Here is a 25,556-nt window from a genome sequence, read left to right as displayed (position 1 = left end):
TAACACCTCCTGCACCACATTCACTAGTGAATCCTGTCATTGTGGAGCAACATGTGAGCAATTCCTGCCCGCTTTGATTTCCTCTTTTGTGTGTGCATTTATTTATTTTTTTGCCTGTTGTTGTTGCTCAAAGTCGCACACTTGTATGCATCCACCTCACCATAAACACGTGTATGACAAGTTTATAATTGTAGCTCCAAATCAGCGTGTTGGTGTGTGCGCGTGTGCCACATGGAGGCAGAGGAGGCCATAATTGGCATTCCTACCTCTGTGTGCCAGCCGGCTCTCTCTCCTCTCGTCAGAGTGAGAGTTGACAAAGAGAGCGCCAAGCGTTTCCAATCCCACATCCCTCACTTTTTTTTTTTTATTTTTCTTCGCGGCCTGTGACGAGAAGAAGGCGAGATCTGTGTGTGTGTGTGTGTGTATGTGCGTGTGTGTTTTGGATTAGTGTCTTGCTGCACAATAAATCTTTGTTAAACAAATGCAAAGCAGATGGCACCGTGGTGTCTCCACCGTGAGGAGAGAAAGAAAGAGAGAAGGAGAGAGAGAAAAGGAGAAAGAAAGAGGAGCAAGAAAAAAAAACCCTGCACGCCTACTCCTTATTCTCATCCTCCACAGACACACTGATCATGCACATTACACAGACGGTGACTGTGTCGAGCTGCAAAACACTTAATCCTGGAGTGGAAGCTAAAGGTGGCGTCTGAATCGCTGACGGACACCCAAACACATTCTGTTCATGAGAGAGAACATTTTGTTTATCAAAAGCCACTGTCAAGCGTGCCTGTTGATACTAATGATAGAGCTGACATTTTTTTTTTCTTCTTCTTTTTTGCCCCAACGCACACGAGGGAGACGTGACCGGGCCACGCGCCGCATTAAAGCAAGGTTAGGGGAGGTAGAGGACTCTGTTATGTCTCTACCTTTTCATGTAGAAGTGGCCTTTTCTGCATGAGGCCGGCCACGCTTGGCCCCGGCTGTCGCTGATAGTTATGGATCCTTTCAAGAGCTCCCGTGTTCCCTGACACAAAAGAACGAGCAGGCCCCTGGGCGATATTGTGCAAAGGAGCCGCGTTTACAAGATGGCCACAGACGGTCGCGCGGTGAGACTGATTTGCTCGTCACGAAGGAACGCCGAGGATTCCCAGTGACCATTGTCCAGATCAGGCATATCTCACAGACTGCAGGAGGGCCGCTATTGGATTCAGGGCATATGCGAAAAAAATCCTCCTGTTTATGGTTCTCGATGAGTTATTTATTTTTGCTCATTATAATATTCAACCTGACATCGTGTCCAGTCGGCCCTGTGTAACCTCTGTGAGGAATCATGGGACACACATTTAAAAATAAGAATAACAAAGAGCGCGGTCATAATTATGATGATAGGTGACAGTGTTACTGAGCCAAGCATCATTGCAAATGACAGCAGCCTGTGTGTTTATATTTGCGTGCAGCCGCATCATACTGCACAAAGTGGAAATGTGCTCCCTCGAATCACCACAAGTATTGCTCACAGATATGAGACTGGGGCTGAACTGCTCTGCTTCGCACAGCCGTAGTATTTTACCTGTGCTCACCGTGGGTCGTGATTAATGAACTTATAAAGCTGCATACGCTTGAGACTTATTTAAATACATTCGCAAAGTAGCCAGTCTAACAGAAAGAACCATTACCCATGCTGATGAGCCTAACATCAAGGTGCTGTTCTCTTCCCCTCAAAAAGCCGAGACTCATCCTTGGCATATATTTTTAGACTCCGTGTCTGACTGCGAGGCCAGATTGAACCACGTTTTTCAGCACTGCAATCTTTACTCCTTTCATCTTGCCTGGAAATGGAGGGAAAGCATCACTTAACATTGCAGCTTACCACACAATTACCTGAGTACCTGTTCTCACTGCAATTACAAGCCCAAGACAAATAATTAGTCTGACAAATGACTGCTGGGCACATCGCCCTTGTTGTGGTTGAGCCGTGTAATTTGGAGACCCAGCTCGAAATGCTGGCACTGTGGCGGTAATTAGCGATAGGCGATGTAACTTTACACCCACAGAGAGTGTATGTGCACAAACGTGTATGTTTGTACGTGCCACTGTGAGTTCACGTGTCACCGCAGCCTCGGTTGCAATCATAAGCTTCAGAACCTGGAGCCTGGGTTGCGGGAATCTCTGCGTGTCGGCCCTGATCTCCCAGTCAGCGACACAGACAGCAGCAGCCCACCTGCCAGCCTGTCACATCTCCCCAGCGAGGGGCTGACACCATATTGTCAATGCCGCAGATTGAACGGCGATCTCTTTTACAATCCCCCCTACCCCTACCCTCCTTCCCTCCCCTCTTCACTTCATCTGCCATCATCTGTGGTCTGTCTGCACGTCGCCGTGTGTGTTTCTGCTCCTTCCTACCTTCCTTCCTTCATTCACTCAGTCCCGGTTGTCACAGCTGACAGAGGCTTGTCAAATGTTCCCGCAGCTGCAGGTTCATCCATCATTAAGCGGCTGAGGAGAATTGAAATAATCTCTATCAGAGCCCTCGGGTAGTGCTGGCGTCTTTGGAGATGCCGGGTCTGTAGACTGCAAGGCCTCGCTTGTAGGAGGCATCATTACTTCCACATCTGTCAGATTTGAGTAAAAGGTTACATGGTTAGGGGAAAAAAGAAGAGTCGCGCAGGCAAATTCAGGATGATAGAGCAAAGTCATAAAAGTAATTTGAACTGTCTGCGGCGATACATCAAGTCTTGCTTTCTTTGCCGCTGAAAAGACACAGCCATGTCTTCACTCGGTATGCATGCACATCCGCATATGGCTCAGCCCTTTTATTATAAATATGCAAAAACAAACAGAGCCCCCCCCACACGACACACACATATGCACACACACACGCTCATGTTTTTGAGTTCCCGTGGGGGCTCTTTAAGAACATTGGTTCTCAGAAGTAAATGGATCGCAGGTGTTTTCTTCCACATAAGGGAGGATTTTAAGGGAACAGAGACCTGACCTCTCTATGGGGATTAAGTGCAGGTAAATCCGGGGTCTGTTCCCCGCCTGGTCACGGCAGCCTGGGAGGCCATGTCTGACTCCCCTTAGTGAGTCACAGAGGCCCTGGAGCCCCGAGCGCACACCAGGCGGGCAGACCTCCTCCTCGGATGGCAGCACACAACTGCACAGTAACCGCTCATACACACTCGCAGACTGCAGCACAGGTGTGGAGCCAAGCAAAACAAAAATATTCCTAATTAGGTTATTTTTTAATCTATGGAGGCACGAAGCCTAATTACTACAAGGTGTAAATACAGACGTTTCCATATTTACCACTCGTGAAATAACTGAATACGAATTAGAAACAAAAGGGGAGGATCAGGGAAATGTTAAACACAACACAGAAGAGAAAAAAAAACAACAACAAACCCTCCAATGAGAATTAACAAACAAAGCCCTCCGTTATTCTTATCATGCTATCTGATCAATCTATTTTTGTTCCTCAACAGCTCTAATCTCTCTCCCACTCCCTCCCGTGTTGCGCCGAGAAACATTTTTTTGCACTTCAGAGATAAAAATCACAGTCTTCTCATCCACTCCTCTTCTTTTGTCTCCATTTCACACAACAAAGAGATAACACACCCACGTGTGACAAGTCCACCCACATCCATCAAACTTCGCTCAAATCTGCCAGCAATAGAAAACAAAAGGATGACTCTTTCATCAGAGAATGGGCCAGAGAGCATCGATCACTCGCAGAGTGCTTAAGCAGTGAGCGAGTGAGCGGTATGGAATGGAAACATATAGGCTCCGTATGGATCTCCGATTGATTTTAGGCCACTTATTTACACCACTTGTAGCAGTTGTTTTGCATTACACAAAGAATTTTACCATTGTGTAAGATATGTGCTGTCTTTCGCTGGGTTCCCCATCCTCGTTTATAAGATAAATCACACTTCTCTTCAAAAAAACACTTCAATCAAACGTGGCCCGTGTCCACTTCTGTGATGTCGTTTCACTGGGATTTTTTTTTCTTTTTGCGGATAAATTTCTTTTTCTGCTTTTGTTTTCATATTTGGAGTTCTTCCTATCATCTGATCCACCAAAGCTGCTGCTGCACTTCTTTTATTTGTGTTCTTTGATAGCACACCGCAGCAAATGTAAAACAGAACGCCCCCCACCCGCGCACTTGAGAGAACTTTTCCAGGGTAAAGCTTTAGTGACAGGAGACATTTATCGTGGCAAACGTAGAAGCTTTCATGAACTGGATATGGAACGATTAATTAGTTGACAGCAGAGCTGACGTATTTGTCTTGAAAATGTAGCTGATTACAGCTGATTGCCAATTATAGTATATTCACTGGCTCTGGTTTCTTCTAGAGAAATAGCCCTTGTGCACACTTTTGACAGTCTGTATTATGGAGAAGGACAAATGAACTGATTTTTTATTTAACAGCAAAGTTTTATTCAATAACCTGTATTCATCTATGGATTTACACAGTGCAGACTAGAGAAACAGCATATGTGTTACTTTTCATGATTTTAGCCTCTTATTTGTTTTGTTTGAGTTATTTCCTGTTTTATTTTGGAATTCCTGGCTTTCATGCATCCTAGTTTGGTTTATTCCATCCCTTGTTCTCTTCCTTCCAGTTTTCTGCACTGTTAACAGTTAACTAATTACCATTTGTAAGTTACATAGACTTCTGTACATCACTCCACCCATGCCAGAGTGTGTCTGAACTCATTGTAACACTTTCCACTGATGTTTCTCAGTGATTTCCAGTGCGAACCCTTTGTGTAACTTTATCTATGCTGGTCTTTAAAATGAAAGTATAAAAGCTGTGAAAATGTTTTGTTTAACTCACCATTCACACCGACCACTTAGCTTAGCTGGACAAATCTGGTGCATTACTTTTTCCCATAGATCTGACCAATCAGAGCACTGCATTTGGCAACAAGCGCATTCATAGCTTAAATCGCAGACTTGTACTGAATATATAAACAGTCTGTACTGTTTGCCATACATTATGACCTCAGGCTGGATAGTTAAACTAGTTTTTACTCCTCTGCTCTTTAGCATTTGTGTTTCCTGCTCATTTGATCAACAATCTATTCAAAACCTAACTGAATGGTTTCACGCAACTGTCACGAGAAGGATCTTGAATAGAACTCAGTCTGTGTCTCTGTCAGTAATCTTTCTTGAAACAGACACTTTCAGGCAAAATTCATTCAAAACAGCTGAGAAAACTATAAAAACATGTCAGTAGTCAGTTTTTAAGGTGGTAAGTTGTAACATTTCCCAGCAATCTTGGATAATTGTTGGCTGATGGTCTTTTCTTAGTGCCTAGGCTCAGCTGAAAAATGGCTAAATGAATAAATGAAAGCTGTCAAACTCACATCTTGACCTTGGCTCGACATATTTCTTTAAAGTCGGCATAGACGTCCTTGGTAGACTTTCTAATAAAAGAAAGTGTTTGTTTGACAGAAAGAAAGGTTTTTGATGGTCTTTTCATTGATTAGGAAAAAGAAGAAATAAAAAAATTAAAAGAACTTTGAAAAAAAAAGATAAAGAATAAGTGTGAGTTAAACTGATGACTCGAGCCTGTGTTTCAGCCAAAATCGACTGCTCAGGTCACAGGGTGCTAAGAGGTGATCGCTGTGAGAATCTACACAGATTAAGTCACAAAGTAACAAATAAAATTCAATTTGTTTTTGAAGAAATGTAAAGGGCTTAAAAGTGTTGCCTAAAACAGGGCAATACTACTGTGCACATTGACTATATATTGTGTGTTCACAACCATTTAGTGGCCAAATAATGCTGAATTCATAGTAGCACGATATTGTCTGTTTTTAAGTCTACAGAGGAGAGGGTAAAAAGTGCTGTATAAGGAACAAAAACATTTTGAGAATGCTGATAGGATACTAGTGATGGCTTTCCACTAAGAGAAGCTTCTGTTGTAGATGTGATGCTTCAGTGATGAATCACTGTGGGACAACCCTGGCTGCGGAAATCTACTGACTAATATCTTGAAACCTACACAAATCAAACCAAACCTTTCTGCATGGATAGATAGCAACAGAGGGAGGTGAGAAAATAGCTTTGCAATTTGGACGAACTGACCCTTTAATATGAGCTAAAAGCCGGAAGTGTTATAAAGCATGCAGAGGCAGACGGGCTGTAAAACATGACACGCTTTTGATTTCTCCCCAAAAAATAATTGTACTTTGAGGACAGTAAACCAAAGACATTAACACCACGACAGATGAGCTACTGGCAATGTGATCCAACAGAAGAGAAGAAGGAAAAAGGTCAAGGTAAACTGGACCAGAGATTTAAAATGTTCATCACAATCACAGCTTGCCATCAGCTATTAAGCGTCCAGTAGCGGACAGCCACACAAATCCAGGCCTGACTGCCTCTCACAAAACCTCCTTATCTCACCTGTCCACCTGTCCCGCTCACTCGTCCATCTTCTGCCCGCCGCCCGCCGTGATTGCATCTTTAGTGTTACTACCCGAGCGACAGCTCTGCTGCAAAAGCAACATAAAGTCAGCCATTAAAAAAAGTGTATTTATTATTTCTGAGACACAAGGAGACAGCAGAGAGGATTGCCTCTTCCTGTGGCTGTGCAGGGGTACAGTGATGGAAATGATGGTGAAATCAGCATTAGCAGACTGGAGAAAGGAAGCAGCATCTGTCATTTCCATTTTGAGTGATGAGATTAAAAGAAGAAAAAACGTATATAAATTGATGCATGTTTTTGAATGAATCTATCCTCAAGGTATCTGAAGAGATTACATATTATTAGACGGTTTGCTGGATTATAATTTTAAGAAATTAAGTTTTTGTGTTACTTTCACTGCTGAGGGCTGATTTAGTGCAAGTTTACATTTTTAATTAATTTTTATCCTGCACATAATTCTCAAGTAATAACGTAATAATTAAAGCCATTTACTTAAGCTATAGTATTAGCTTAATGTTACACACTTGGAGCACAAAAATTAGAGCACTAATTTTGCACGATTTTTCTTTTTATGAGCATTGTTGACACATTAGTATGGACTCTGCGCTTTAACGTCGCGATTGGTTGCTATTTTAACTTTTTTTTTAGAATATAACACAGCACATAGCTAGTCAACACTGAAATAAAAGAGCAGCAAAATATAATGTTGTATATAATGTGATATATATGTGAAATCTGTATTGAAGTACACTTTTATTGAAGTCATTGTAACTTTGCACCAAATATGGTGATTTTTGCATTAAACTGCATTGTGTTTTATAGTAATGTGCATATTAGTGTTAAACATGGCCATACATAATCATTTCTACATGCAGTATCAACTGTTTATGTTAATCTCTTGTGTTTTCAATAATTACCCAATAAGGAATTTCCTTTTATAATGCAGGGCTTCTTGGACAGAACAATAGTTCATTGCGCTTAAGCCCTGCAAAGTGCCCCCCCCCACCCTCTTGCTAAAATAGACTGTATATGTGTTGTCTTGTTTGGTGCCGGGGGGCGTAAAGGGCTTTAAAGTCAACGGGTGTCGTGCTACTTCCACCAGGCAGCCACCCGTCTCTGAAGCCAGCATGCGTCACACATATTGACGGAGGAAGTTCCACGTGTTTCTGCAGACAGCCCTGTCTGCCTGCTCTTATACTTCGCTCTGCTGAGATCTATCCCTACAGAACGAGGTCAAGCCTGCATAATGACCCTAACGAGTCAAGATTCGCGGGATTAGATTATTTCGAACAGTTTGCAGAACTACCGTTTTGACAACAAATATCCCCGAGCCAGAGAGTGATGGTCGTTCCCTGGCTGCTTCTGACATCGCAAAAACAATGTGTTGATTTGGATTTCACGTTCAAGCGCTCGTCGGGTCCGCACGGCTTATGCGGAGAGATATGTCATTCCGGGGGTTAGGCTAATTTCAGCCAGGCCAATTTAGATGATGTCAGTGGGTGCAGGAGAAAATGGAGCTGACCTCTCGTGCCCCGCGCTGCTATACTGCGTTAGACTTTCCGTTCACCGAATTTGGTAAATCTGCCGCATTTATTTCCCCCCAGTGTCCACTTCATTACGGAGCGTCTCAGATATCGGGTGCACCATTCCACGACAGATCGCCAGCCTCCACCAGCAGAGCAACGCCGCCCTGCTCTTGTAATGCAAAGAGATAGGAGGCAACGTGAGCGTTCGGTTCAAAAATAAAACACATCGCTTCCACTGTCAGTCTCCTCTTCAGGAAACATTTGGCGGAAAAACGCTGTCCTAATCTGCCTTGTCTTTGGCTGTAATTATCAACCCTATACTATAACCAGGCCTCTGCCTCTCTCTTCTTACATTGTGTCTCTTTTGTGTTTCGCTTTTCTCATCTGTTTTTTTGTTCCCCTTTCTGTCTTTTGATTCCAGCGGATTGAAGAAGAACAGGCCTGATTGTCTCGCCTGAGGTAAGATTTCATAGGTTTACATATCAAAGTCTATAAATAGATAAGAGCTTTTGAAAGGGAAAGTGAGCAGAGAGAGGAAAGTGTGTGTATGTGTGTGTGTGCACGCTGATTTGTGCCTGCGAGTTTGTTCGTATGTCTGTATGTGAATGCACGTGTGTGTGTGTGTGTAAAGACAGAGAGGCTTTCCCACTTGCATACACAGCGAAAAGAGCCTCCACCAAAACAAAAGGGATTATGGCATTTCAAGGGTGTTGTGTTTGCTGTGTTTATTCACATAGCTCATGGGGCTGCGCAGGACCAGCAATGAATGTCAATGTCAGGGAGCGAAAGCGCTGCAACACAAGATAAATATGATGAACAATAAACACAGATTAAGGCTGAATATGCCACGCTACATCACGCTCAGATCCCAAGTCTCATGACATCAAGTAACCCTTGAAAGTGTTGACATGATCACGTTAAATTAAAAAACGATGATGGCTGCTCGCCTCGAGTGCGCCGCCACAGACGAGGCCGCGTTCCTATGGATAGTTCGGGAAAATTCAGGCGTCGCACCTGCTCAGTCTAGCCCTGGAAGTGGTAGGTGTAACAGGGGGCGGGCCGTATTAGCAGTGATCATAACGCTTCGAGGACCGCGAAGATGAATGCGTCAAGTGCTGTAGTTGATGGAGGTGCTTCGAATAAAGTTAATTAGGCTGGGGTGCGCATTCTGCAGCAGGTGCAGTCTGTATTGCAGGTGCAGCAATACTGGCTATTAATGCACGGGAAGTACAATATCTGCGTAATCAAAGTGATGCCTCAGCAAACACACCCTTACCTATACATTTTCCCGTAGCAGAGAGAGAGAAAGAAAAGTTGGATAGCGTTTGAAAGATAAAGCCTAATGTGCACAATATTGCAGCGTGTTAGTTAACAACTGTAGCCTTAAGTTTAAGTTAACCGATTGCTTTTCCATTCCCCCGCCTTTTTTTTTTGTATTTCCACATCTAATTACACTTTCATTCATCAATGTTGATTAATAGGTCCTGTGGCACGCCTGCCTCATTTTACTCTCAATTAAGCTGGTTGATGCATGTTCTCATCAAGCAAGATGCATTGGCCTGGTTTACTTGAGGCGCTATTAGTGGACACTGTAATTAGTATCCCAGCACATAGAACTTCCCCCACCTCCTGAGCCCCTCTCCCCAAGCTGCCATCTCTGGCCTCTTTTAATGCCTTCCAAATAATGAAGATAACAGAATAGATGAGGGACGAGCAGTCCGGCTCACGTTAATCATCTTCCTCTCTGCAGTTTTTGCCCCCCTCTCCTCTCTCTCCCCTTCGTTTTTAGTGGGAGAATTATGGCTTGTAAAATCACCAAACTCCCGATGTCTTGACAGACCTCTTTTGTGTGCCAACCACTCCAGCTCCTCCCCGCATTTTCCTTATCAGTGGGGAGATGTATGTCTTTATCACATTTCACACTCAAAAGGGAACAGCAAGCTTGATATATTTGCCAGTTACTAAATGTGGGGCTTTATCGGAAATATCAGTCTAAGTTGTGCACATTAGCCCTCATGCTCTTTGAGAAGCCACTTTAAAAGAAGGCTGATTACACGCTTGTTGCGGTCGTGATACCAGCTTCAGTGCCGGAGCCCCCTTTTTCTCGCTCAGCCAGCTTTCCCAGAGCGCTCTTCTGCCTCTGATTCCCCGCACTTCAAGGGATCTCTCTGAGGAGGGCTCTGGGGGCCTCAGCAAAGAGCCTGGCTGGGCAGACGGAGACTAAAGGATGGGTGAAGATGGAGAGAAATGGAGAGAGAGGCGGCAGGAGTAATAAAGCCAAGAGAGACGGAAAAAGAAAGAAGTCACACGGCAGCAGTGTGGCCGCTCTTTGTGCTTCACATGCTGTAGCGGTGGCCACGTCTCGTCCCCGTGTCTGTGCGGACGGCTCCCATGGGCCCCTGTGCCGAGCTTGTAAGTGCTAATTGGGCCTGTTAGGGTCAGCAATTAGTCGGCTGCTACTGAAGGATGGTGACAGCCAGGCCTTACAGAGGCCCGTCATTCTTTTAGGGCAGAAAGAACCAGAGCAAAACAGACTGTAACATGGACAAAAGCTGATGCAGAGACGACTAGCAGACAAGCAGCAGAGGGAGATGAACCAACAGGATATCCCGCAATGCAATGTGTACTTAGGGTTAGGGGGTAGGGACCGTATGAGGCAAGAGCCCTCTTAGAGACTTCAGTCAGAAGTGGAAGGACTGATGCAACTCTCTCCACCAAGAAATAATGCATCAACTAGCACTTTTCCCTTCCTGTATCAAATGAAGAGAGTTTGGAGTTGAAATTCTGTGTGAGTGCGATGTGGCGCAGTTTGACTTGCTATTTGTGCTGTCTTTGTGTTGCAGTTGCTCAGCTGCTCTCGTAGTTCTCATAGTTTGCTTTCCTAAGTGTCGTAGTAGAGGGAGCTATCCAAGGACGAGGTTCCGCAAAGGTTAAAAATGTAATTATCTAAATGAAAGAAGGGATTCTCTTTTTAGTGAAAGTTCAACAAAAGACACCAAAGACGGGAAAATGTTTCTTGACTCTCAACGGTGAGAAAGAATAAAGGGAAAAAATACACTCGAGCACCTGTAAGTACCAGCAAGTGGCTCTCAGATGTCAGCGACAGGCGGTAAACTGCCCGACAGTCGGTCCAGCCATGCAGACCTGACGAAGCTCCCTAATGAATATGACAGGGGGTCATTAGCAGATTTGGCCTCTAACTACCACAGCTGTCTCTTATTGTCGGGCCTTCCGGTTTGTGTGGGCGTGTTTGAGATTTAGGGAGGGAGCATCTGCTGCATGCTCAGCAGCCTCGCGGCAAAACTGAGAAGTCATGGATGCTTCGTTTTCTTTGTCTTCTTTACAGATAAATTAGAAAACGAGTACTCGAGATTTCTCTGCTTTCCAGCTGGATTATTTTCAGCTGTAGGCCTCGAATACACGAGAAATGTCAGGTTAAGAAATACAAATGTGGGGCAATATGGAACAGATGTCATTTAGATAAAGCGAATAAACAGAAGCATTAAAAGCCGTATTTTGCAGACATTAGCAAAAGATATAAGGGAAAATGTTAACATAGTTAACGTCCTTTTCTTAAATATCTTATTATCTTGCAGAATAATAGAGCACAGTGAATCATGAACCAACTGTGGTGATTTGATAAATGATATTGAGGAAAAAACAGCAATGTTTAAAGCAGGGTTGTCAAATTCATTTCTCATTATGGGCGTCATCGTTTTTAAGTCGGCCGGAATGGTGAAAATCCTTTTTCCTCAGAGTAAATAAGTTGAACTTCACATTTAATCCTTGTAATATCTCAATATAACAAAAAGATTTTGAACAGTATGTCGCCATTTATTTTTACATGACAAAGAAATGCTGCTGTAGTTACTGAAAGAAATCTGTCAGCATTACTCTTTAGACCGTAAAAAAATCTTTACATCTGTAAAATTGTAAAAAAACATCCACTAGCTCATTGAGCAGACTTTCCTATAATTATAAAGCATAAAGTTTTTTTTTAACTTACAGAAAAGTTTCAATTTTATTGGTTTAGCTCTGGACATATTGTTCAAATAATTATTATTACTTAATTATGTTGGTGTCATATGAACTACGTACGAGTGAGAGAGGTCTTTATCAGGAGGACTAGCTTTAGAATTTATGAAAATACAAAATGTATGCCCTCCTGCACATTCTCTAAAGATGTCCGGTGGGCTAGATTGTCTTTGCCGGGCCAGTTATGGCCCCCGGGCCTTAAGTTTGACCTCCCTGGCTTAAAACATCACAAGGTGATTAATAATACTGAATTTAACCATCATAATCATATGTGTATCTTGTGCAACAGAGGTACAAATTGCCTTTTCAGCAAGAGTCCGGTAAAGACATATTAACAAATCAGGCCAGTTCTGTTGTGGGCTTCCGTGACGTCTAGTATTATAATAATATCATTTTATACAAACCACTCAACTAGGTGCTTCACAGGCAGTTTGGAGAAGCTTCCAGGCTTTGATTTTGCCTCACATCATGCCTAACAGCACCTCTCAGCTCTCCTAAATTCACTGTAAAGCACTGCCTCTTATCGCGTATAGCTTAAATCAAATCAGACCCATTGCCACAAATAACACGGCAGGCATAAAAAGGCGACTGGGTTGCAGAATATTTGTCTCACGAGTGGCCCTCAACTTGTACCTAAGTGTTACCTCTTTATTATGCAGAAAGTTCAAAGGTTTGCCTGAATGCATATTTGCATTAAAGAGGAGGGGCGGGGGGGTTGGGGGATAATAAAAATGTATGGTTTCAGCCTGAAGTTGTCATAGCAACACTGTCATTGCTTTCCTTAAGCCTTTCATTTTATATTATCATTGAGTGAAGTGAGGAAGTTACCTGCTGTGTGTGTGTCTGCGCCTGTGCGCGTGTGCACCGCGTGTATGTGACGGGTGGGGACTTGTTGTGCTCTGAGAGAGTGATGGGTTAGGCAAGATGACAGGCTGGCACAGGGGGCAAGCAAGATGGCGACTGAACATGCTTGGATCTGGGGAGAGGTGTCAGTCCTGCAGCCAGTGAAGCAGAAACACACAGGAACACTTAGGAAGAGGTGATTCAAAGAGGAAACAAACAGAAGCTCCACTTTAGATATTCCTGTGAACCCGGAGGAAGTGAATGCTGGCGCAGAAGATGATTTCTTCCACATTTAAACAATTAAATTACAGTATTTACATTTCAGCACGCTGTTCCTTCACCCTAGCTTAGCAGCATTTGCACAGAAAAAGGCAAATCAGGGAGTTTACATTTGCAAACAAATTTTGCAAATTCATGCATCTCCAGGCTTTCCTAGCGGCACTTATCTGACGTTCACCCTTCATTATAACGACGAAGCAAGATTGAATCTGTTAAATGTGATCTCCATCCACAAGGAGTAAAAAGAAGACATACCAGCTGCTCAAATTCATAGGTGATGAATTGAGCTGCAGGCTTCCAGGCATCATTTTTCAAAAAAAAAAAAAAAAAAAAATCCTCATGGTCACAGTCCATTTTTTACATAAAACAGCATGAGGGTTTTTTAAAGAGAGATGCTCAACTTGTAGTCTCTCTTAGTCATGGCTAAAGAGCGATATTGCTTCGGCTTCATCGTTTACGTGGTGCAAAGGGGGGAAATTAATCAAAGCTGAAGAGTGATTTTTTTCGAGCAGCTCCCTGGGAGAATAAACATCAATAAACATTACTTAATACCCTACAACACAACCCCGCAGGGTCCCATTTAATTTCACTGGTGGAGAACGCCTAAAGTGCTACTGTTTTACACCAAATTACATACTTTGAAAGTTTGAAGAGGCAGCTAGTTTTCCCGCCCTTGAGAAAGAAATTAAATTAGCTCACATAAAACCGAGCGCGCGTGTGTGTGTGTTTGTTCCTCAGTCTAAATTATTGTATTTAAAAAAAAAAAAACCTGAGAATTTCCAAGTTAGTGCAGAAAGTGATTAACAATATTATCCATCAAGCCTCGACGTGCGCAGCGTTTCTTCTGTTTTTTCAACACTTTTCCTGCAGCTGCTTGCCGTTCGCATAACTTTGAGCTGTCGCGCTCGCCCGCTACAAGGTGACAGCCATCACAACACTTCACATTGTACTTTTCACAACACACTTTTTAAGGAACTGCTTGGACTGTTAATTAATTACGGCGCAATTATCCGACAGCCTCGGCGGCGTGACGTGTTTAAAAATCAGCCGCGGAAATGAGTGACGCGGAGATGTGAGGCTGCCTGCCGCCCTTTTACATCCTTTTTTTTGTTTTTTTTAAAGAGTGCACACACGCGCGCACACTTGCATGCGCGCTTCGCTTTAAACCAAGCGGCGGATGGCTGGAGAACACCGTCAGAGCATCGTGCAGTCGTGTGGGGATTTCATTCACCGTGTCAGTTTGGAAACAGACGTTCGGCGAGGATGCCGGGTGTCGTCATCTCTGTGCGTTTAACACCGTTTGGCCTCGTGTCAAACATGAAATGACTCATATTTCATCATGCTTTTCTGAGATGTTCTAAGGAGCTCGGCAGGCATTTCAACATGTTGACTTATCTGGTATCATCAAACACGGCATGTGGGAAAATCTCTGTCAGTCAAAGCTGTCACAATCTCTTTTTCTGATTTGACTTCAGCTTGATTTTCTTCTTTCATTGCTCCATCTCCTATCAGAGTTAAAGCAGCTGCCTTGATATCATCGTGAATTTACACGTTATCATTTAGTTATTTTTCTTTTTCATCTTGTATGAAGAGTTGAAGGGGCGTGGGTGGGGAAGTAAAGTTTTAATAAAAGCTGAGCCAGTGTTCACTTCAATTGATTTTATGTGGTTTTATCATAGTGACCAAATTACAGTTTTTAATCCCCGGAAATATTATCGCAGGTCACAAAGTTTTAGCTGCAAATGACATCCGACTCAGAGACTCTGCCAGAGTCCCTGCAGAGTCCCTCAAAGTGCCCCCCCCCCCAAAAAAGAGCCTCATTATAGCAGCAGACAAGAGCTGGGTTTGTGTACTGACTATCATTCTGGACTTCCAAAACCATAAACACTGTGCAAGCCCATGAAAATAAATAGTCAGCTAATGCCAGAACTTATCCCTGCTGTGGTAGCACGCTTTTTTTTTTTTCAAAAATAAAAATAACAGAGGGAGTGATGAAAGAGCATTTGGATCCAGATTTCCTAATGGGCTGCAGGAGCCTGTTTCGAATTACAGGACGCTGGATGGTGACGGAGCTGGAGCTGGGAGCACCTGATTGTTGTGTTTTTTGAAAAAAAGGAACACCTGTCATCCCCGCTCATTCATCCCTCTTTGCATCCACTGTTTTCAAGCACTCTCGGAGGGAGGAAGGGCGGCCCAAGATGAACGAGGGGCACTGGCAAATACCCAAGCCGCTGATATCTGATCACCCTCCCACATCCTAGCAAAGGCAGAGAGACAAAAAAAACCTCCGTCACATCCCAGCCCGCAAGAAAGCAAGAGAGAGAGAGAGAGTTTAAGAGATGAGAGCTGTGTTTCCTGTTACTCTCACTCCTCCTCCTTCTCCTCCTCCTTTTATTTTGATTTAAGAGCGGAGCTACTTTAGCAGAGATATGAGGGGCTGAGAGAAAATAACAAGGCCTACCAAGAGATTAAGCCTTTAGCCACATGACTGTTATTGGAGAAGAGACTCTGTGATCCTAGCCAGTAAAACACATTTCAAAAGTTTACACGATGCTGTAGCTTTGTGCTCGCTGCCATCATAACAACAGTCGGCTGAGCTTTTGAGTTGCCGTCTGAAGATCAAATTTGAATCAAATGGATTTAAGTGGTTACACTGAGAGTTTTTCAGTTGAGCTTTAAAAAAAATAACAATATAAGTGCTCCGTTGTGATTTATGTATGCATCTCTGTTCCTCACTTTTTAAATCAAGGAATTAGAAGTATGTATTAGATGTTTTTATTCCCGAAAACATCACGTCTTGACTTGAATTTTTTCTATTAAAGTACCAAAAAAGTAAGAACAGAAACATTAGTTTCAGCTGATGGGTTGATTTTCATTCTTCCTTCATATGTTTGCAGAGAACGTCCTACAAATTCTGAAGCTCCACATGCCTTCAGACGGGGCTCTGATCTGATACGCTGCTGCTAACCATGACCTCTGACCCTTAAGTGTTCCTATAGGGACCACTCAACAGTTTTATTACATGTAATTTATTTGAGAGCTTTAATAAATGTGCTTTCCTCAACAGATTTTGACCCGGGCTTTTGAGTTTATTATAAAACAGTGCAAGTAATGTAATGCAGTGAGCATTTGAGTTAGCTTTACTTTGAAAAAATGTACCTTGTCTCGTTAGTCCTGAAAAATGTATTTAAGCCCTGTGTTTCAGTTTGTAGTTATCTGTGTGTTTTTCTGGGTGTATTTTGTATTCTTAGTTTCAGAAGGGCTTTTGAGTTATGATACCTCCTGTCTGATTTAATACAGATTTAATATAGAAGTATAAATCCTGTATATCAGGGGTTAGATTAGTTTGGATGCACAGTGAGAACCTGTGCACATCCACAATCCACAGAAACACCCCTACATATGAACCCTGGACCCCTTTCATTCTTCTTTTCCTTCTTTTATCAGCTTGTTTTATTATGCAATACTTCACAAGAACCTGCTTACAAATTAAAAAGATTATCCAACAAAGTTTTGATGATGGCAGTCTTTCTACACTACATATGCTAAGCTACAGGTGTATAAGAAATCCCTGACTAGTTAGCCCGGCGATGGCAAGACAAACATCTCAGGTTGAGAATCTGAATCTCCAAACTGTCCAATCCCATAGAAGCTTTTTTCAGCGTTGATAAATCAATATTTTTAGTTACTGTTGTGCATTGCAAAACAAAGCTTTGACACATGTGTGAGCCATTTCCCTTTTTAGATTTAGAGCAGAGAGCAGAGTTGTGTGAAGTGTGTTCAGGCCAATTTTTTTGTTTGCCACAATGCCACAACGGAAATTGACCGTCAGTCAATGATGACTTTGGTGTCAAAAAATCTTATCAGTGTTGTTCCTCACCCCAAACCTAGACCCTAAATATTATACATTAACTTTTCAATATTAATGCAAATGTATATTGTCTTTAATATAATTTAATGTTATTTTAAGATTGCTGATCAAACTTTCCGTCTATGTTGTGAGAAAATCATTGCAACATATTTAGCTTAGTGTGTTCTTAATGGTTCTTTTTCATGCAAGAGAAGTTTAATTTTAAAAAAAAGTTTACATCATGATGAAATCTACTCTGATCTGCTCTCATCCTTTTTTAAAAAAATAAAATCCTTTTTAAGCTAGTGTTGCATGAACCGGTCTTTCTCTAGGCCATGCATGCTTACTTGGAAGGCTGCAAAATGCTGCAGGAAATGCTTGAGGCAACACTGGAGCACACACAGCCTTATGCACTAACAGACACATGCAGCACAAGCGTGTAAAATCAAAATCCCACCAATCGCCAACTGAACAACTTAAAGGATATTTTGCAAGTTTATGTCTAATATATGTGAGATTTTCACAGTAGGGTCTCTGCAGATAGATGCAGCGAAGAAGCATACTGGGCTGCTAATTTGTCTAATTCTGGCTTTGAACTTTCAACCTCTCATCCACAACCCTGGTTATCCTTGACTTGTCACCCCTCGTGACAAATCTTTTATCAACAGGCACGATTTCATTTGCATCTCATATCTCTGTTAGATAAATGAATAGATTGGTCACTGGTAATCATTTCACTGTCGGTGACTTTTCAGAAAAAAAAAAAAAGAAAGCGAAAAAAAAAGGAGAGATAATCTTTAAATAAAACTGATAAGCTTAACATTCAGTGCACAGTGCATTTCATTTCCTCCTCTGCAGGGATAGAATATCAAACACAAAACATGAAATGTGTTTTAAATCACTGGAGGACGGTGACATGATTGTTTCCAGCACACACACATGCACACACTCACAGACAGCACTTTCCTTTTCTTTTTTCCACTCCCTTGTACGTAATCTGCAGAACAATCACACCGAAGCCACACATCACAGTGACAGAGATGCACCTCCTCTCTACCTCTCAGTATCGATCTCCCATCCAATCTAAATGACCCTGTTAACCATTCCCTTAGCCCACCCCGCCTCTTCTCTTTACTACCCCTCACTGCTTTGAGCCCTACTTAGCGGCAGCAGCACTAACCCCCACCACCCCGCCGCGCCCCACCCTACCCGAACTGCTGCCCACCCACTCACCCACCCACTCACACACATCCACCACCTTAGTCCTCTTAGTTTAAAATGGCCCGGTGTGAAATAACTCACATCACTACAAGAGGGATGAGGTCATTAGAACATGTGACGCCCTCTTGAAACAGCAAGCATGATTGAAAAATCAATTTTGATGCCTGTTTTTTTTTTTTTTCTTCCTCTCTCTCCTCCTCCTTCTCCTCTGTGCTCACCTCTCATGCCGTCTGTGTTTGCATTTACTCTTAACAAAGCTCCCCGGTAACGCGTTTCCACCACTGAAACGCCAAATCAAAAGACATAAAACTATTACAGCAACGCTCCGTGTACTTCAAATAGCCTTTATCTTTGTCTACCTCTCACAGCTTTTCATGCTGCCGCTCTGATTTTTGGTGGGGTGGGGGTGAGGGGGGGTGTTTGAACATGTGGGAAGAATACATTTTAACTGAGGAAGTAGTTGAGGGTGGGCTCCGGAGTACAAACTAGGCTGTCACACTCAAATGATAATGATGCTGTGCTAATATGTTATCATATACATAACATAACCCCCCCCCACACACACACACACACACACACACACACACACACACACACACACACACACACAACTTCCCCTTCTTCACTCCTCTCTCTTGGTAATATTTCAATCTAGCTCATTACTCCGAGCCTCTCGATATGACTGCAGTCTTTTGGGAGTGCAGTGGTGGCTTTGAGTGATTTCTGAGTTTTTTGATCTTTTTAGCGGATCGCTTCAGGTTAGCTCTTCCGCTCACCTCACATCTCCTATCCATTAAACCCGAGTCATTTTGAAGCATGTTCTTATTAAACAGCTCCTGTGTTCTTTTTGGTTGAATATTTTCACGTTGGAAACCCAAGGACAGGGCCTGCCCACGGCGAGAGAGAGAGAGAGAGGGAGTGAGAGAGAGAGAGAGAGAGAGAGAGAGAGCGAATGAGAGAGAGAGAGCGGGCGAGAGACGTCAGTGTTTTTTTCTTTTTTTCTTTTTTCTTTACCAGCCGTCAACCTTGTTGGGTTCAGTGTAACTTTCATTAGAGAAGGAGATTTAGTGCACTTGAAAAGACAGATGAAAGAGTTAGAGGCTAATTATCAGGAAATTGAAAAAAGATAGATGTACTGCAGCGACTACAATTAGTGAAGCACAGAATATCAAAGACTTATCAAGAGCAAGTGAAAAGGCTGCCTTGAAGAGCGAGCACAATTAAGGCATCTGCAGCCCATGTGAAATGAGAGAGAAGAGGAGGAATAAAAATATGCCGGCTTGAATAGAAGTCCTTTTTTTTAACATTTCAGGGATAGAGGGGGCTTTAGCGAGCCAGCAGATGACACTAAATCACACTGTTTGATGAGCTTCACTCGCTGTGGCAGAGTTCTCCCACTTCTCTTCCTCGCTTGCCCTTCTCCCATCCTCACTTCCCCTTTTCTTCTTTACATTCATGGTGCCTTTTACACCCTGCTCCTTCCCCCTTGTGGCCCTACCCATACCCACACACACACACACACACACACACTCAGTGGTGGAGATGGGGGCAATGTGTTGCCTCTGCTCTGACGGGACTCTCCTGCATGCTTCATTGCCTCACAAATTTGCACTGATCGACAGTCGCAGGTCACACATGCTCACAAATAGGTCATTTTGGGGCTATGTGTGTGTGTGTGTGTGTGTGTGTGTGTGTGTGTGTGTGTGTGTTGGAGGATGTACCAGTGCGCGGCGATACCGCCATCACAAATGTTCAAATCAGTTCTTTCTTTTTTTTCTTCTTTCTTTAAAGAGGAATAGGAGTAATTTGAGGATGTTGTCCGAAAGTTTGGAAGGCGAGTAAAGCTAAACCGAATGAAGACAGCAGCGTTAGAGGCAAACTCAACGCATTAATGATCAATTTAAGAACCATTTGTTTAACTTTTTTCCAAGCAAACGATTAAATGAAAAATCTCAGTCATTTTCTCCTTACATGCATCTCCAACATGAGATAAAGGTGATCAGCATGTTCGCTGTTCATTCATTGTTCAGTCGTGGTGTAACGTAGGTGGTTTTATAAGTCACGTTACAGCCATGTGTTTTGACCGTGAGCTACGTGAACTTTACGCCGCTTTAAAGGCTAATTGTTTAACCCAACTATTCTAAATTTGGGAGCTCGGTTTTTTCCAACGCTTTTCCTCCATGAAGCGATGTTCTCATTTGGGTAAAAAACTCCCAGGTGACTGAAGAAAGCAAAAACAGTAGTGTTTCACCATTAGGGGCATCTCTCTTTGCAGCCTGGCCATGATTGTGACTCCTCAATATGTGAGAGATGCTTCGGGGGTCTGTGCTCTTTCCAGACAGGCTTTTACATAAACTGCATGGCAGAGGCCTCGCCAAATCTACCATCTGTTGGATCTCTCTCTCCTTCTCTCTCCCCCCCCCTCTTCTTCCCATCTTTTCTCCCTCCCTTTTCTCTTGTCTGTTGTTTCTTTTTTTTCCTCTCTACTCTATTACAAATACGACACAAAAAAACCCACAGCCATTCTCACACTGTTTACAAAACAAGAGCTTTTTGGTGGTTAGAACAGAGAGCTCAGTTAAGGCAAGTCGTCACTTTTTTTCTTTTTTTCCTTTTCTTTTTCTTACCGAGCATTTGTTACCAGAGATCTTTAGGGATACTGCAGTCTTTAGTCAGAGGACCTGCTTTTTTTGCCATTAGTAGAATGATATAAAACATGACAAAACAGCGTCTCTGTGAAGCCGGGTGTTAGACGGGTCTATTCTCTCCGGGACTGATATGTAGGGCAAGAGAGGAACAGCAGGAGGAAGAGGGGGGAAAAAAAGTGGGGGGGATGGGCCTGATCCGAGAGCTAGGGGGCGCACCAGCACATGCACGCTGCACTGTGGCCATGCACTCGCTCAAACACAAAAAAGTGATGGCCCTGTTGGCATTTATCTCTATAAGAGTAACAGCGCCAGAGCAATGTGTTTTGTTAAATGTACAGTCTTTGAGTTTTCCTATGCAGATTGGAAGCAAAAAAACAAAAATCAAAGTTCTGCAGATTCACAAGGCACATATCAAAACCACAGCGTGTGTTTTTATGTGCATAAGTGAGAGCACACTCTCTGTCTCACATTCACACTCGCGCATACTGAGAGATGAGATGAGATATTGGGAGGTGGTGGTGTCTCTTTGACTGTTGCGCCTGAGGCTCTAGCACATGGGATGGGGGGTAAAACAAATGCTAATGTCTCTCAGCCAACTAGCACACATGTCTAGCAAAGTGGAGAGAGAGGGGTACGTAGATAGATAGAGGGAGAGATTGGCATCTGTCTGTTAGCACCGAGATCTGCAGTATAGTCGAGTGTTGTTTTACGCGCTTATTGTTTCGTTTGCCTTACGAGCCCCCCAAAAACTGAAGTGCCAGGAAATTAATTACTCTCTTTGGGAAATTTCTCTTCCTGTTGAACACTTTGAATTGTATCAATTGCGAGAACATGAAAGGAAGAAAAAAAAAAGCGTGCTCGAAATATTGGCAGATATTTGCTAGATGAAAAATTTGGTACACTTTAAGGGCAGAATGAGGAGACAAATATCTCTTCTTGCAGCTGCCATTGTTTTTCACCCTGAGAGAGTCAGATCAAAAAAAAAGAAAAGAAAAGAAAAGGAAAAAATAAAAGATCAGTAAATATCAGTGAATGACAGCGGAATCCTTTGGCTGAAAAAGAGGATTTAAATTGGGATTTATTTTTAAGGGTTAGCATCTGCAAATGCCTTTGCATTCATGCATTCATGCACACATTAATGTCTTCTGTGTGCGTGTGATTGTGTGCGTGTGTGTGTCGACAAACCACAGCCACTATCTGCTGTCGCCTCATTCATTCCCGCCACCTGATCTCCATCTGAATTGACAGCTGTAATGCTGACTCTTTTCATCCGTGCTACAGTTGAAAACAGCCAATAACAGCGAGCACAGCACTGCAGCGCGCTGATGGCGTCCATGTGTGTGTGTTCGTGTGCGCGCGCGCGTGTGTTTGTGTCATTCACTCACCGCAGACAGTGTTACAAGTCACCCTGTATTTTTAACTCATCTCCAGCAGAACTGTAATCTTGCCCATTGAACCTTCAAATTGTTGGATGTTACCTCAAAGGGAATTGGAGAAGAAAAACATTACCCATTGCTTATCGTCACCTCTCTTACCTCTTGTCAAACCTGTGTTTGCTTCTCTGCCACCCTTTTATTCTACCTGCTACTTTCTCCTGATTATTTTTTTCCCCCTGTCTTTTTCTGAATGGGCGCACCCCTCTCGTTCAATTCGAAGGCTTTATTGGAATCCGTGTGCAATATTGGCAAAACAGAATGTCAGTTTTTACACTCTGGCGAGCATGTTTATGCACTGAGATCACAATGGAATATTTAATCATTTAATTTGAGGGCCACCGTTAAGATTATCTCGAACAATGCGGAAGGAGCAGCAAGACGGAGACGGTGCTGAACGTTTTCCCCCATTTATGTTACACGGCGTCGACGCCTGCTCCGTGTCTTTTCTCTTACGCTTCACCCCACGCTGCCTCCGTCTCCTTGTGTCTCTCTTTTTTGTTCTCTGTCTCTCTCCCCACGTCTCTCATCCGATCCTCCAGTTGCAGGATTACAGGGCTGAGGGTCGGAGTCGGTGTGCGCTGGACTAAGGGGCAGAGATTAGCTTCTGAAGTTCCTACACAGCTCAGTTCATAACAGGAGGAGGTTGCATGTGTGCGTGTGGGTCAGGGGACCAGAGGTTGGTCGAATGAAGCAGATTAGCTAACGTGTGAGACCGAGCTGCAACTCTCTAAGTAGACCCCTCAGTCTCCACAATCTATCCCACCCCGTCATAGAGGAATGGTACAGTCCTCTATGTGTGTGTGTGTGTGATTGTGTATGTGTGTGTTGTGTGTGCACGTGTGTGTGAGAGAGTCTTTTTCTTTTTTTATTTGCTGTGCCCTGTCAGGCTTTTGGTAGGGTCTGGCCCAGGAGGAATGCTAACTCACAGAGCTAGTGCTTGTCACAGATTCTACTCTCAACACACACATACACAAAGGTGCACACGCACACATTTTGCTTGTCAAGGCTTCTCCACACCAGGCTGGTAATTAAACTCCCACTGATTTATTGAGTGACACCAACAAATCCCAACCCAGCTTTTTTTTATGACAACCATACCTCCTCGGGCAACAATCACCATCTTTTTTATTCTCTCTCTCTCTCAGTGTATATATAAATGTTGTCTTTGAACGAGGTTTGGGGGCAGGGAAATACTTCAACCATCTTTTTTTAAAGACACATAAATTACATCAGTTCATGTTCACATGAAAAGAAAAGATCTATAAACTTAGACTATTTGTAGCATGCTTTGGTCTTTTTTTTCTCTTTTCTCTTTCTTTTTTTTTGCTTTTGCCCCCCAAGCCTCAAGTCACAAGATTGAAATGTGCATGTCTATGTTATAAATGAAGTCTTTCATAATGCTCGGCAAGCCCAAGAACACATAGTATGAACTATGATTAGCCATTCCCTGTGACAGGAAGCCTTTTAGGTGTCTCTCGCTGTCCACTCACGATGACACTGCGGGATGCTTCACTTTTGTAATCACAACACAGTGACTGATTGACGGCTATCTCACAGGACACTAAATGCCAATGGACGTCAGAAACTTTGCCTTCTCTATCTGATTCCATCCCCCCAACGCGAGGTTCTCATCGCCAAACCACAAGCAAAACCATTGTTTGTCGACAAGCGCTATCATTTACCCTCCCTGAGTCAGGGAGCATTAGCAGGAGTACGGGGAGATGAGGGACTGTTGGTGTATCTGATTCCTCGGCGGGGGCTCAGAGATGAAGCTTAGGTGGGTGGACTGGTGGGATAAGAGCCTCAGATCCTTGGCAGCTGCCAATCAAGCAGCTCTCTGAAGTACAATCAATATCATCAGGCTCCTAGTCAACCTGATCCACATCAGAAGAAAGCGTGTCTCTGTGCATTTGGAGAAGAACAGGAGATTTCCATCAGGAAACGTGAACTAAAAGTCAAAACGCATCCATCACTCAAACAACTCTTCTGTTGTATCTTTTATTTGATTCGCTCCTATCGCTATAAAAGTGCAACAACAAATGTTTTGTGCAAAGTTTTTTTCTTTTTCGTTTTGTCACGGCAACGTTGGCTGGCAGATAGGTAGGCGGATGGGCGGGGCTGCAGGCTCCCAGGCTGCGGGACTAAAGGTGTGTCACGGAGGTGGTGGAAGGGACGGGGTGGCGGCGGATTTGCGCTGACAGCTCGACACACCGAGGGTTGCTGGTTCCCCCATGACAGAAAGAACAGCATACTAAATGCCTACCTGAGGTGCCACAGATGGAGAAGTCAAAGACAGAGGAATCTTTACAAGGCATTTTGGAAGGCACCATTAATATTTCATCAAAACTGCGTTTACACGCGCAAACAAACAAAAAAGGAAGTGTGTCGCCTTAATCCACCCTGCAGTCTCTCACTCACTCACACACACACACACACTGATGCTCTGTTCTATACTTCTGATCCCCCCTTTGCTCGCTCTTCTTTTCTCTTTATTGCTTCACCCACAAGCCCGAGCCCAACATAATATTTTGTTCTTTACTTTTTTTTGTTTTACTCACTGCTGCAGCAAGTAGGTTAAACCATGTTTAGGGATGCCATGCTAAGCAGTTAGATACAGCCTGTTGTTTGCTGTAGTCAAATTTACAGTCTTAAAATTCCACCGCAGGAAGTCTGCGCGTGACTACTTTTAAATTGTGCATTAGCTTTAGTGTCAGCATTAACACAGTTTACACATTATCCTTAAACCTACAGTATAGATAGAATATAAAGGAGCAGATGACTACCTGTAATGTAAAACATATCCGTTCTAACTCTGCAATTATCCTCAGATCTTTTTCTTGTAATAGTTTTTTTCTCTTACACTTCAAGCAGACCGAACAGAAGACTTAATATTGAAGCTACATGTGTGCATACTGCCTTCACATACCTTTAAACAGATGAAATAATTATTGCATAACTGTCATGCAACTCTCACAAACTTCCTACCTGGAGTATAGTTGGTCTTCATTAAAATCATATTAAAGATAGTATTATTATATTAACAAATGCTGTACATCTTTGCTACAGCTGTTTTGTGTGTACATAGGAAAACCAAATTTCACTGATTTCCCAGAGGTTGGGAATTTATCCGTGGTGGTGCGTGGTGTAAATTGTGACCAATGAGTATGTAGGCGATGTAACCCAAGTTGTATCTTTGATTTAAAGAGGGAAACACCAAACCTCTCACATCCAGACTATTGATAGATGCTACAATTTACCAGTGTTCCCTTACATGACCTGAG

General features: G+C 43.1%; 1 long non-coding RNA gene across 1 annotated transcript in view; it reads left to right on the top strand.

Annotated features, from left to right (window-relative positions):
• Positions 1-25,556, top strand: part of LOC120442526 — a 51,099-nt gene that overhangs the window by 7,191 nt on the left and 18,352 nt on the right. The window contains exon 2 of the long non-coding RNA XR_005614753.1: positions 8,385-8,422. This is a non-coding gene — a long non-coding RNA (uncharacterized LOC120442526). The remainder of the gene's footprint in view (positions 1-8,384; positions 8,423-25,556) is intronic.

The sequence above is a fragment of the Oreochromis aureus genome, linkage group 11, assembly GCF_013358895.1.
Source record: "Oreochromis aureus strain Israel breed Guangdong linkage group 11, ZZ_aureus, whole genome shotgun sequence".
Classification (NCBI taxonomy): domain Eukaryota; kingdom Metazoa; phylum Chordata; class Actinopteri; order Cichliformes; family Cichlidae; genus Oreochromis; species Oreochromis aureus.
This window is presented reverse-complemented; position numbering and strand designations above follow the sequence as displayed.